This window comes from Octopus bimaculoides, chromosome 17, assembly GCF_001194135.2.
Source record: "Octopus bimaculoides isolate UCB-OBI-ISO-001 chromosome 17, ASM119413v2, whole genome shotgun sequence".
NCBI classification, from domain to species: Eukaryota; Metazoa; Mollusca; class Cephalopoda; order Octopoda; family Octopodidae; genus Octopus; species Octopus bimaculoides.
This window is the reverse complement of record NC_068997.1, coordinates 43,610,484-43,623,300: the sequence shown is the minus strand read 5'-3', so window position 1 is coordinate 43,623,300 and position 12,817 is coordinate 43,610,484. Positions and strand designations below refer to the sequence as shown.

At 35.7% G+C, this 12,817-nt stretch overlaps 1 protein-coding gene across 1 annotated transcript in view; it reads right to left on the bottom strand.

The window, feature by feature from the left end:
• LOC106867430 (zinc finger protein GLI1) overlaps positions 1-12,817 on the bottom strand; it is a 420,253-nt gene that overhangs the window by 341,441 nt on the left and 65,995 nt on the right. The gene's annotated exons all lie outside the window — the stretch shown is intronic.

Sequence of the window (12,817 nt, the reverse complement as noted above, 5' to 3'; positions counted from 1 at the left end):
GCAAACAGGACACAGTCGTGTGTCGATAAGCCAGCTGGAGGAGATGTCCTCCTGGGGCTAAAAGCAACAGTAACATCCACCCCTAGGGGTCAGCCACACTTAAGTGGCAATATACTACACTTTATATATATATATATATATATATATACACATATATATACATATATATATGTATGTATAAACATATATATATATAAATGTTTTTTTTTGTATATATATATATATATATATATATATATTGCTGGATTCCACTGTTTACATCCCCACCGCTTACCTCTATCACCACTTTCTTAAGAAAGAAAGGGTACATTGAACGACATAATCCTAAATCTACGAAAAGATGCAAATGTCATGGCAGGAATGCCTTTGATCATCGGTTTGTTCAATCAAAGCTGACCTGGGGCTAAACAATAGCAAACATATCATTGCTACTATGATCATCATCATGCTATCACCCTACCACTATGGCTAACACTGTTGTCTACCATTTTTTACTTCTATTATCATACCCTATATTACCACCACCAGCACAACAACAATATACTAATATCATTGAAGTTTATATTACCATTACACTGACTACCACTACGCCACTACTACCAGGACCATCACTAATCTTTTATTTGTGTCAGACATCAGACTGCAGCCATACTGGGGCAACGTCTTAGAGATGTTTTTAGTCAAATGAATTGAAACTAGTACTTATTCTATTGGGTTTTTTATTTTTTTCTGCTGAACTGCTAAGTTAGGGGTACGTAAACATACCGGTGCCAATTGTCAAGCAGTGGTGGGGAGGGACAAACACAATGACACACACACACATGCGCCTGAGGCTATAGTAGAAAACACTTGCCCAAGGTGCCACACTGTAGGACTGAACCTGGAACCATGTGATTGGAAAGCAAGCTTCTTTTACCACACAGCCATGCCTGTGCTTAATATCTATACCACCATCATCATCAACACCAACAACACAATCATTATTGTTGTCTATAGCAATATCATTACCAACATGTTGCTCTTATAATACAAAGAAAAAAATGTGAAAAAAGTAAAAGAGACAAGCAACTCTGGGTAGATTAACAATTTAGTCATACAATAATAGAAGTACACTTCCATCTGATCCCCAGCCCTTAAAAAAAACATAATTTTAGAGGAAACTCATTAGAAATTCATGCGACTTACATCTGGATTGTTTGTTTCAAACAGGTGGATTTGGGGTGGTGACACTTTAAGCCTGTTGATATAGAATATGAAGGAAAAAGCTGAGCTCTGAATGTACTAAATATACCTACCCAGAAGAAAACTGATTTTTAAGAGCAAGGACAGAATTCATAAATGATTCATGAATGTCTGACTGACAAAGTGGCGGGGTGAGTGGGGGTAAGGTGAAGGTTACATATAGAAGTTTCAATACAGTGTTATTGGATATTTTTTAGATTATTTATAAATATACATAATATTTTAAAATTTAAATTACATTTATGTATTTGTTTCACAAAATTCCTGATGTGAAATTGTGTTGAAACAGATATTGTTGTATTTGGGTATGGTCATTTTTTTTTTTGTTGTTGTTGCCAACTAACCACACGCACTATATATTTGGTTTTCACTTCAGCTTTATTATTACCTCCACCTTAACGAAGGCAGAGGTATTGTTTTTAGTTGTGTTTGTTTGTTTGTTTGTCTGCCCGTGGACAAGATATCTCAAGAAATGCTGGATGCATTTGGATGAAACTTTCAGAGATGTTTGACCTCATGACTGGCACGAACTGATTAGATTTTGGGATCGATCCGGTACCAGACAAGGATCCTGGATTATTTTTGTTTTTGTTTTACTAATTTTTGAGTTGAGTTCATTTTTAGTATTCTCGTTTGTGAGAGCAGTCAAGTTCATTTCAGATATTCTCATTTTAAAAATCATCTCTGGCTAATTGTTGAGAGGATATTGGTGTTGCCTTGGCAAAGGTTTGCACTCTCCGAGTGCTCTTTTTATTCTTATTTTAATGTCCTTTGTCTGAAATTTTTCGACACACATCACTGAAGAGGTCACAGGATGTGTGATGAAAGATTTCAGACAAAGGATGCTAAAATAAAAATAATAATAAAGCAGAAGTGAAGACCAAATATATTGTACGTGTGATTAGTCGGCAAAAATAAATATGGCCATCCCCAAATATAACAGTATGAAAATTTCAAATTAGAAAGAAAATTGATTTTGTAATATGCTGCTGAAATGCATCAATGAACCATTTAGCATTTTAATTGGCCTTATCTAGATTAAATATTCTACTTGTCCTCTGTTCAAACTAGCCAGATCTGGTTTATCACTCCTACCCTAAAATGTTATTCTAAAAATATACAATCACATCATTGAAATCCTGAAGCTATGAGATAAACCATGATGATTTCAAAACAATGTGAATAAATAAGCATTAAATTTGTCAAAGTAATCTGATTGCTAAAGGGTTAATATGTTAATATACCATTCATCGTCACCCTCATTGTTTAATGTCTGCCTTCCATGCTGACATGGGTAATGAACTAAATGAAAACCTTCTATTGAAATTTCATGTTAATTTATTTCCAAAAACAGCATGTTTATGACAAAGTTATTTTCTTAAATTTTTCATTATTTAAAAAATTAATTTAAACAAAATTATTGTATTTTGACAGAAATATTCTAATAAAAAGGTTAAGGGCTTCCAAGGTAAGGCGCAGTGAAGGTATTCTCAAACAGCACACCTGGTCTAAATACAAACAACAAACTTGACCCCCACAAAAGGCACTGAAGAACATGGTGTTGAAGGTTAAACCAGGTTAAATTAAGTCCACCATCTAAGTAAGTGGGATTTGGACTCAGAACACAAAGAACTAGAATAAATACTACAAGGTATCCTGTATGACACTCTAATGATTTTGCCACTTCACCACCACAGACCGATACTTTATTGATCCTGCAAGGACGAAAGACAAAGTTGACTTTAGCTGGATTTGAACTCAGAATGTAAGAAACTGCAATAATACCACAAGACATTTTGTCTGATGCTCTTCTGATAATGCCTTCTATTTTGGTACATACAAATGATGTTTAAGTACACCACTGATATATACCTCCTCATCATGGAAACAAATGCATTCTTAAGTACATACAAATGAGGTACAACATGGTTTTTATTTAATAATTTTTTTTTTTTTGGCTCTTCTTTTTTATTTTGTAAGAATTTAGCATCTGGCATTTACTTTATCTCTTTTAATCCAGACGCTAATGAAATTATTGTAGGAAACTTGAAATTTTCTTTGCTACCAGATTAATTTACTGGGTAGCCATGCAAACCAGTAAGGAATTTCTAAATGTATTTCCTCAACTTTCTAGAAATAGTAGCTCGATTTCCTTCAAACTATGCCCTGCCAACTTAAAAAAAAAAAGATAGTAGATGTTGATTTATGTTTGTTCACATGCAATAGCTGAAAATAAGATGGAGTAGTTATGGCCGAAAAGTCTTCCATCATATCTGCTCCGTTAGGATGAGACATGGAACTCAACAAACAATAAGTGAGCAGTCAAATTCTGTATTTGTTTTTTCTAATCTTTTCTTATGACTTTGTCAGAGAAGGAATAGCAACAACCATAACATGTTGCAGAGCTTCTGAGACAAGTAGGAAGGAGGGTGGGAGGGAGAGAGAGAAGAAAAGAAAGAAATTATCTAAATGCTGGAGACCCAGACTAGGTGGCAATGATTGATTAAATCTGCCAACCAAGAACATGTACAAATAGCATTATTTTCAGTCCTGGTAATAGACACCATTTCTCAAAAGGTAAACAGCAATTCATTCAGGTAAGACTAGATTGAACTTCAAAATCTCCAAACTAAGTTCATCCTGCTGATGTTAACTTTGCTTTTCAGCCATCTGAGGTCAATAAAATAGTGTACAAGACTGTTGTACTGAAGTTGATGATATCAACTAAGTAAATGCATGAGAGAATTGAAAAATGAAACTGTTTGGAAGCCAAAATTTCAAAATTGTTGTGTTGAAGCACCAAGCTTTCCAATTGCTGGCCTTGCGCCATTATTTACAATCTGAATAGTAAACAACATTTCTCAAAAGATAGCATGTTACTCAGCGAAGGTCAGGCTACACCCTAAAATCCTCAATTACCTTCTACGTGGGGCCCATACCACCAAATTCTTATCCAGCCTTATAAATGAAACTAGATTTAATTATCTACTACCTCTCACCTTCACAGCATTTTTTAATATTTTCCAGTGACTAGGACTCCTCTGTCTACCATTATATCCTGCTTCAAGTGATTGAAAAGAAATAGTTTGCTTGGCTGTAGCAAATAGTTTTCTGATTTAGCCAGAGAAGGAAGAGCAGGACTGTATGTTCAGGGCCTCTGAAGCCAGTAGGAAGAAGAAAGAGGTGGGGGTAGATATTCTCTGACAAGAGACCACCCCCAAATGATTTATGTGGTGATGTTGTAGCAGTTTAAGTTTACTAGTGAAGAACAAGTACAGTCCATCTGCCAGACTTCAGTACATTTTTCCACTGCCTCAGTTTCACTTTCACAATTTCAGGTTCACAGTGGAACCAGACCCCCAAATCATGTAATTGTAAACTGAACTACTTAACCACATGACTAAGCATTTTTTTTTTTTTTTATCAATTAACCAAGTGGCAAGGGCAGTACTCATAACACTCTTCAACCTCTAAGTCTGGTGAGAGGGAGGGAAGAATTCACAAATTGGAGACCTGGCATAAATGCATGAAACATAGTGGATTCCTCTACAGCAGTGGTTCTAAGCCATTTTTTGCCTGTGGACCACTTTGATTCCGATTTTACTCTTGCTGGACTCCAATAGCCAATTGAAGTATTAAAATAACTTATTATATTTTCATAATTAAATATTATTAGGAATTGTATAAAAAAATTGTTAAAATATTTTGTGTAATGCAGAAACATAACCAATTTATTGCACTGAAATTATAACAGCCAAATTTTACCACTGCTCTAAAGGCGCCCATGGACTGGGTTAGGGTTAGGTAGTGATGTTAAACCAGGTGGTGGATTAAGTCTTTCATCTATGTAATCCGTGATTGGATTTGAACTCAGAATGCACAAAGCCAGAACAGATACAGCAAAGCATCCCACTGACATACTAATGATTCCACAGTTCACCATCTTAGATACTTATACATCATTTGAACTCAAAACGTAAGGAGCCTGAATAAATATTGCAATGATATTGGCAATTTGCTTGCACTCAAATATTTGGTAGGTGATGATAAAGATTTCATCCTTTAACACAAAAAATTTGAAATCTTTCCTTCAAGCAATGTCCTACTATAATTCTCCTGTTCTTACCTCTTTCACTATAATCACTTTAGAAAACCTGCTAGCTTCACTAACCTTGTACAGTTTTTACATTCTTTTCTACTCTAGACACAAAGCCCAAAATTCTGGGGGAGGGGGCCAATCGATTAAATCAACCCCAGTATGCAATTGGTACTTAATTTATTGACCCTGAAAAGATGAAAAACAAAGTCGACCTCAGTGGAATTTGAACTCAGAACATAAAGACAGATGAAATACCACTAAGCATTTCGCCTGGCGTGTTAACGTTTCTGCCAGCTCGTCACCTTATGTATAGTTTTTATAGTGACTCAGCATAAAAACTAACCAAACCATGTTTGGCAAAATATAATATATGTATATAGTGTGTATATCAAATGGAACTCATGTAATCCTGAGAGACTATTAGTGGTCTACATTAGTGAGAGTATGACTGGTAAAAAGTTTTAAAAATGCGAAGGATTTTAGTGTGACATGAGAAGGTGATATGTTTTCTTAAATATTAAATTAAAATGAAAACAGTATTTATGATAGAATGCATTTCAGGTTTTTTATGGAATGTAAAGACCAAGTGAATTTAATTTTCTTTACTGAGTACAACTTTATGAAAGGGAAATGTGTATGATTATGTGTGCATATGTTATAAAACTGTTTACATGTATGTAGATATGTGGCTGTCCATGTATACAGGCACATCTTCTACATCCTTTTCTCAGCCGAGAGATCTTAGTCTTGTGGGGTCATGGGTGCTGGTGCCATGTAAAAACATGACTTTCATCTCCTATGTTCCTGCTTCACTTCCACACACACCAGCTTAATTTAATTCATCCTTAGTCGAAAGACACCTGTTGTGGCTTGCTTTCTTCCAAAGAATCTAGTGCTCTTAGCAAAGACCTTTTTTTAGCCTGGGGTACCAGTATTTCTCCTTTCCCTACCCACTATCTTCAGTGCTTGACAATTTTATAGAGAACCCATTTCTTATTACCAGTCACTATTTGGTCCAAAAAAAAGTTCATTTGTGAGATGTGACAGCAAAGAAGAACCCATTGATTTGCTGACTTTTTCAATGGCATGCAGGTGTCCATGAATGGTTGAATGACCAAATAAAATGACCATGAATGGTTGAATGGCATATAAAAGCATCCGGTACACTTTGTAAAGTGGTTGGCATTAGGAAGGGTATCCAGCCATAGAAACCATACCAAAACAAGACAAATGGAGCCCAGGCAGTTCTGGCCAACTCATGTGAGCATGAAGAACAGTCATGAAGATGTATATATTAGTAGGAAAGGGACAGTTGTTGAAACTCATGAATACTAATGAACAAGCCTCTTATATATATATATATATATATATATAAAACAAATAATAAATGAGTATATGCATATATATGTACAAGTATGTGCATACCTACATCTACCTGTGTATATAGGTGCATATCTGGGTACAGGACATTGCAAACAAAACGTAGACAAAAAAATAATAATAAGCAGAGTACAGAAAACACACAGGCCACATAGAGAACATTTTCCTTCATCAGCTGCCCCCATTCTAACACAGGCCACTTTTTGTTTTGTTATTTTATATATACTTATACTTTTGGTCTCCTGTGCATGCATTATGTATGTATGTATGTATGTATGTATGTATGTATTGGAAGGTTTGGAGGTGATGTACAGGAATTATATATTGGAACAAATAATAAGTACATAACTTCTGTAGGACTCTTTTATTCTTTCCTTTAGCCCCCTTCACACTTTCTTCATTCCTTCCACTTTTGTTTTCTCACTCCCACCCTCTCTCACATTTCTTAGCCTTCCCTTCATTCTCATCACTTTCCCTCCTTTATCTCACTCTGTCCCTTTCCTTTTTTTCTCTCTTTCTTGTCCCTCCCTAATTCTTCAATCCTTCTACCCCTACCTCTCTCCTCTCCTTCCATGTGACCAGTGTTCAACCAAGCCTGACCTTTCTTTCTTGGTTTCACTACCATCTGTAGTATCTCTTATATTCCTTCCCATGACTTTCATCTCCTATGTTCCTGCTTCACTTCCACACACACCAGCTTAATTTAATTCATCCTTAGTCGAAAGACACCTGTTGTGGCTTGCTTTCTTCCAAAGAATCTAGTGCTCTTAGCTTAGCAAAGACCTTTTTTAGCCTGGGGTACCAGTATTTCTCCTTTCCCTACCCACTATCTTCAGTGCTTGACAATTTTATAGAGAACCCATTTCTTATTACCAGTCACTATTTGGTCCAAAAAAAAGTTCATTTGTGAGATGTGACAGCAAAGAAGAACCCATTGATTTGCTGACTTTTTCAATGGCATGCAGGTGTCCATGAATGGTTGAATGACCAAATCCAAGCTTCTCTGCTAGTTCCTCCAGTTACAATAGGATTTTGTTCCACCAGAGTTTGCAGGACATCCTTGTTGAGCTCTACAGATCTTCCAGGACGAGGCTTCTAGGCTGTAGTTTCCAGCTCAGAATTTCTGGAACTATCACTGACACTGGCTTACACTTATTGTCCAATTCCCAAATACTGCATTAATATTCCTTGCACTTTCTGTTGCATCGTTGCCTTTATTGAACTCATAAAGCAAAATATGCCAAAATATACTTGTCTGTCACTTCTATTATAGCTTTGAAAAAATAACTGTTAAAATTGAACTACACTCTTCAAAACTTGCACTAAGAATAAAGACATGGTAAAATTAATACCGGCTTTTATAGCAAGTTGATGCAGGTAGTTTATTCTATCCCCTCCTACTTTTAGTTCATGCAATTGAAAAAAACCATTTAGGCCTGGTATGTATTCTATCAGTGCTTTTTACTGAACTGCTAAGTTACAGGCACATAAACACACACACTAGTTGTCAAGCAATGGTGGGGGACTAACACAGACACAAAGACACACACACACACACACACACACATACACAACAGGCATTTTCCAGTTTCTGTCTCCCAAACCCACAACCATGCAGTTGGAAAACAAGCTTTTTGCCACACAGTCACGCCTATGCATGCATGCATGCATGCATGCATGCATGCATGTATGTATGTATGTATGTATGTATGTATGTATGTATGTATGTATGTATGTATGTATGTATGTATGTATGTATGTATGTATGTATGTATTGGAAGGTTTGGAGGTGATGTACAGGAATTATATATTGGAACAAATAATAAGGCACTCAGATATCTGGATAGTTGTACATTTACAGGTTTTTATTAATGTCACATGTTTTATAAATATTAGCGCTTGCACCTATTCTTGTAGGTTCTTCAAACTATGACTTCACTTCATATATGTGTGTGTGTGTGTGTGTGTGTGTGTGTGTGTGTGTGTGTGTAATTTTAATGCTCATTTTTCTGTGCTAGCATGGGACAGACAGCATTTGCTGAGGTGAAATTTCTATAATCAGATGCCCTTCCTATCACCAAACCATGTCTATTTCTAGGTATATATATATATTCATTAGAAGCTGATAGTCCATTCTACTGTAATTACAGAATTATGACTAATGTGATTCTTCAGGCAACAAGAAATTCAATTTCATAGAGGCTGTTGAAGTTGCTGATTAACCTGGAGAAGGCAGCTCTGATCTAGTAAGATTCCAAATGTGCTCATCCCATCAGCTTTGAAAAACATTCAAAAGCATTCCTACTGTGACCATCCACTCTTTTCTTTTGAGATATAGCGTCAGTGTATCTAAGACTACATTATCTGATGTGTCCTTCCTTTCTATTTATTTACTTATTTTTAATATGGTTGGGTGTAATTTGAGGGAGATTGGCCACTATTTATAGTAAACAAGTCCAGGGACAGTATGATAGAGGTCCCTAAAGAGGACAAGAGGAGAGGGAGAGATGTTACAGTGGAAGGTCATGCTTGAGAGAGCTTGCACAGTTGGAAAAAGAAGAGAGAGAGAAAGAAAAAGGGAGAGACAGACAACTATCAGCTATCAGTCATGCTTGAAGCACACAGGGGGGGGGAGAACGATCAGAGTGAAAGTCATTGCTAAGGGATATTAAACTGCTCCAGTGTGTGAGAGAGAGAGATGGAGGTACCCCAGTAGATGAGATGATGGACAATGGTGATGGTAGGGGGGGGGGATATTAGGGATGGTAATTATTGGGTCTGTACTCTGGAATTTTTTTTTTCCTTCAGATAAACAGGCTTTTGATGTTTTGGAAATGAGCTGAAGGAATGAGGCTCTGAGCAACAATGAAAGATAGGGGAACATAGCCTGGTGGGATATGGGAGAAAGAGATAGTGGTGGTGGTGGTGATAGTGGTGATAGTGGTAGTAGTTGCATTGTTTAACCCCAGGTCAACCCTGACCGGGTAAATATTGAATGAAATGTATTCCAGCCATGACCATTTGTCATAGGTATTTAATGGTGAAGGTTGTTACTGTTGTTTAACACCAGTTCAACCCTGATTACGCTGACTTACAATTATTAAAGATGTCCCAAAAAGTTGCACCTGATGTAAGCACCCCCACTCCACTTGTTACACAGACATGATATATGTAGGACTACATCATTCAGTGTAAGTAGTTCATTGAAGCTGGTAGCATCTGGTTGGTTTCTGAGAGATTTGGTTGCTAGTTCTAGCAGGTGAAGCAACTAATATACAGGTTCCTCTCAATGGTTTCTATTAGGAGATAGAGAAAGTAGTGAAGGAGAGGAGAATGTAGTAAGTAGTACCAGGTGAGAGGAACAAAGTTTCCCCTCTCTCTTTCTCCACTGCTTGTTCATGTTCTCCCCACAACCACAATTTATCACACTGAACATTAACCCTTTAGTATTCAGATTAGCTTTTCAAATGTAATGCTTATTTATTCGCATCTTTTTAAATTCACCATGAATTACCTTGTAGCTTTGAGATGTCAAAGATGTGACTGTTTATTTTTAGAATGACATTCTAGATGTGAGAAGCCAGGTCTGGCTAGTTTGAACATAAAGTGGATAGAATATTTGGGCTGGATATGGTCAGTTTAAATACTAAAAGGTTAAGAACACTCAACTTAATTGATACCCCATCTCCCACTGAGATAGGGACTAAATACAAAATGTTCCTGTGGAAATTGAAACTTTTTATTATATATAAGAATCTTTTTGTTATGCTATGCTCCATTACTTAATAACGATGCTGTTTTGCTAAATCCTGCCAGATTCTTGATTATTTTCAAAATTAATTGAAACACTTAAGCAGTATGCTTCATTAGAAATATAGTGATGGCAGGGCTGGAAAGATAAAAAGTCTCTGGGCTATATCTTGAATTAATGAATATAAAAATAAATGTTTAATAGGTTCCTCCTTCATTTGAGAGCCAGTACTTAGCTCTGGTTTTACAATATGAAGTGATTATAAAAATATACCCCTAGATAGGTAGGTTGCTCCCTATCTATCATAAGTAACATTATTAAATTACATGGTGTCTGTTTCTGAGAGATATAAATTGGCTGAAAGAATGCAGAGTATAGTGTTCTTTCTAAAAATGTGATAAAATGCTGGGAGCAGATTTGATCTCATGAACAGGTAGTTTTGAACAATGAGTAAAATAACAAGCCTAAAAAGAGCATCTATACAATCAGTTGTTCTACAAGAGAAAGCAGTCAAATCTCCGTCAAATTCTTAAAAAGGAAAGGATTCATTGAATAATGTGATCCTAGAAACACTCACTCAAACACAAAAGAAATACAGGATGGTCACATCTGGACAACTTTGATCATAGGTTGGTTGAGACTGGAGTTAAACAACATTAAGTGAAATATTTTAGAAATGCATATCCAAAGTGTATTATTTGTTATTAGTGACAGAAGCAATATTAGTTCAAAATAGCATTCTGTGTATCTTACTCAATGTGGATTTACTGTTGAAAGTCACAAAACTGTTATTTTTTCTCAAGGCAGCATCTCGTATAGGCATAAAGTACTAAAAAGCACAGAAGCATATCAGCAGCAGATGAAAGGTGTTTAGCAGCAGTAAATGAAATTGTAAAATCTAGATTTCTGCTTCCTTTCAGCATCATCAGTGGCAAGTATCTACTAGCAGCTGCATGCTTAGACAAATTTAGCCTCTGATTGACAAATTACTGGTATCACAAATAGCTAGTAGTCTAGGTAAAATTTGTTATTAGATGCTGTCTTGAGACAAATACTGCAGTTTTATGGGTTTTCTACTGTGTATTCACATTAAATAAGATATACAGAATACTAAAGAGCAAAATATGAAATATCATCAAAGGGAAATAAATCAAGTGGGTCAGGAGCATGAAGTTAGATAAGTAATGAGTGATGTACTCAGAGATATCTGCAAAAAATTCTGAAATAAATGAAGTATTCGGTTCCGGGTTCAGTCCCACTGTGTGGCACCTTGGGCAAGTGTCTTCTACTATAGCCTTGGGCCGACCAAAGCCGTGTGAGTGGATTTGGTAGACAGAAACTGAAAGAAGCCTGTCGTATATATGTATATATATGTATGTGTGTGTGTTTGTGCGTCTGTGTTTGTCCCCCCAGCATCGCTTGACAACCGATGCTGGTGTGTTTGTGTCCCTGTAACTTAGTGGTTCAGTAAAAGAAACTGATAGAATAAGTACTAGGCTTACAAAGAATAAGTCCAGGGGTCAATTTTCTCAACTAAAAGTGGTGCTCCAGCATGGCCACAGTCAAATGACTGAAACAAGTAAAGAGTAATTGTAATGCTTAAAAATTCACATTGTTTTGAATTAATCATGCATTATCTTGTAGCTTGATGATTTTGATGATGCGATTGGTTGTTTTATTAATGACATTGTAGGGCAGGTGTGAAAAGCAAAATCTGGCCATTTCAAAACTAAAACAATTAGAATATTTTGGCTGGATATGGCTGGTTTAAATACTAAAGGGTTAAAGAAAGAAGACAAAAATATTGTGGTATTTGGTCACAAGCAACCAACAGGGAAACAGGGGGACAATTTCAGAAAACTAAGAATCAACTAATTTCACAATTTAATATGGAGGTTGAATGTGGGGAGGTAATCCTTGCTTGCAAAAGGACAGCTATAGATGTGTTTCAGTCTTATTAAATCTTAGCATTGTCTACCAAAGCTGGCTTTATATAAAATAAAAGTCATGAAGAGTTTGGGTCAGTAATTTGCGTAAAAAAAAAAAGAGCTAAGAGGGGATAACTCATGTAGGCCGATGGTACAAATTTAGATAAATTATATGAAGTAAATTATATGATAAATTATATGAAATTATATGGAGTATATGAAGTAAATTATATGAAATTATATGGAGTATATGAAGTAAATTATATGATAAATTATATGAAATTATATGGAGTATATGAAGTAAATTATATGAAATTATATGGAGTATATGAAGTAAATTATATGATAACTTATATGAAATTATATGGAGTATATGAAGTAAATTATATGAAATTATATGGAGTATATGAAGTAAAT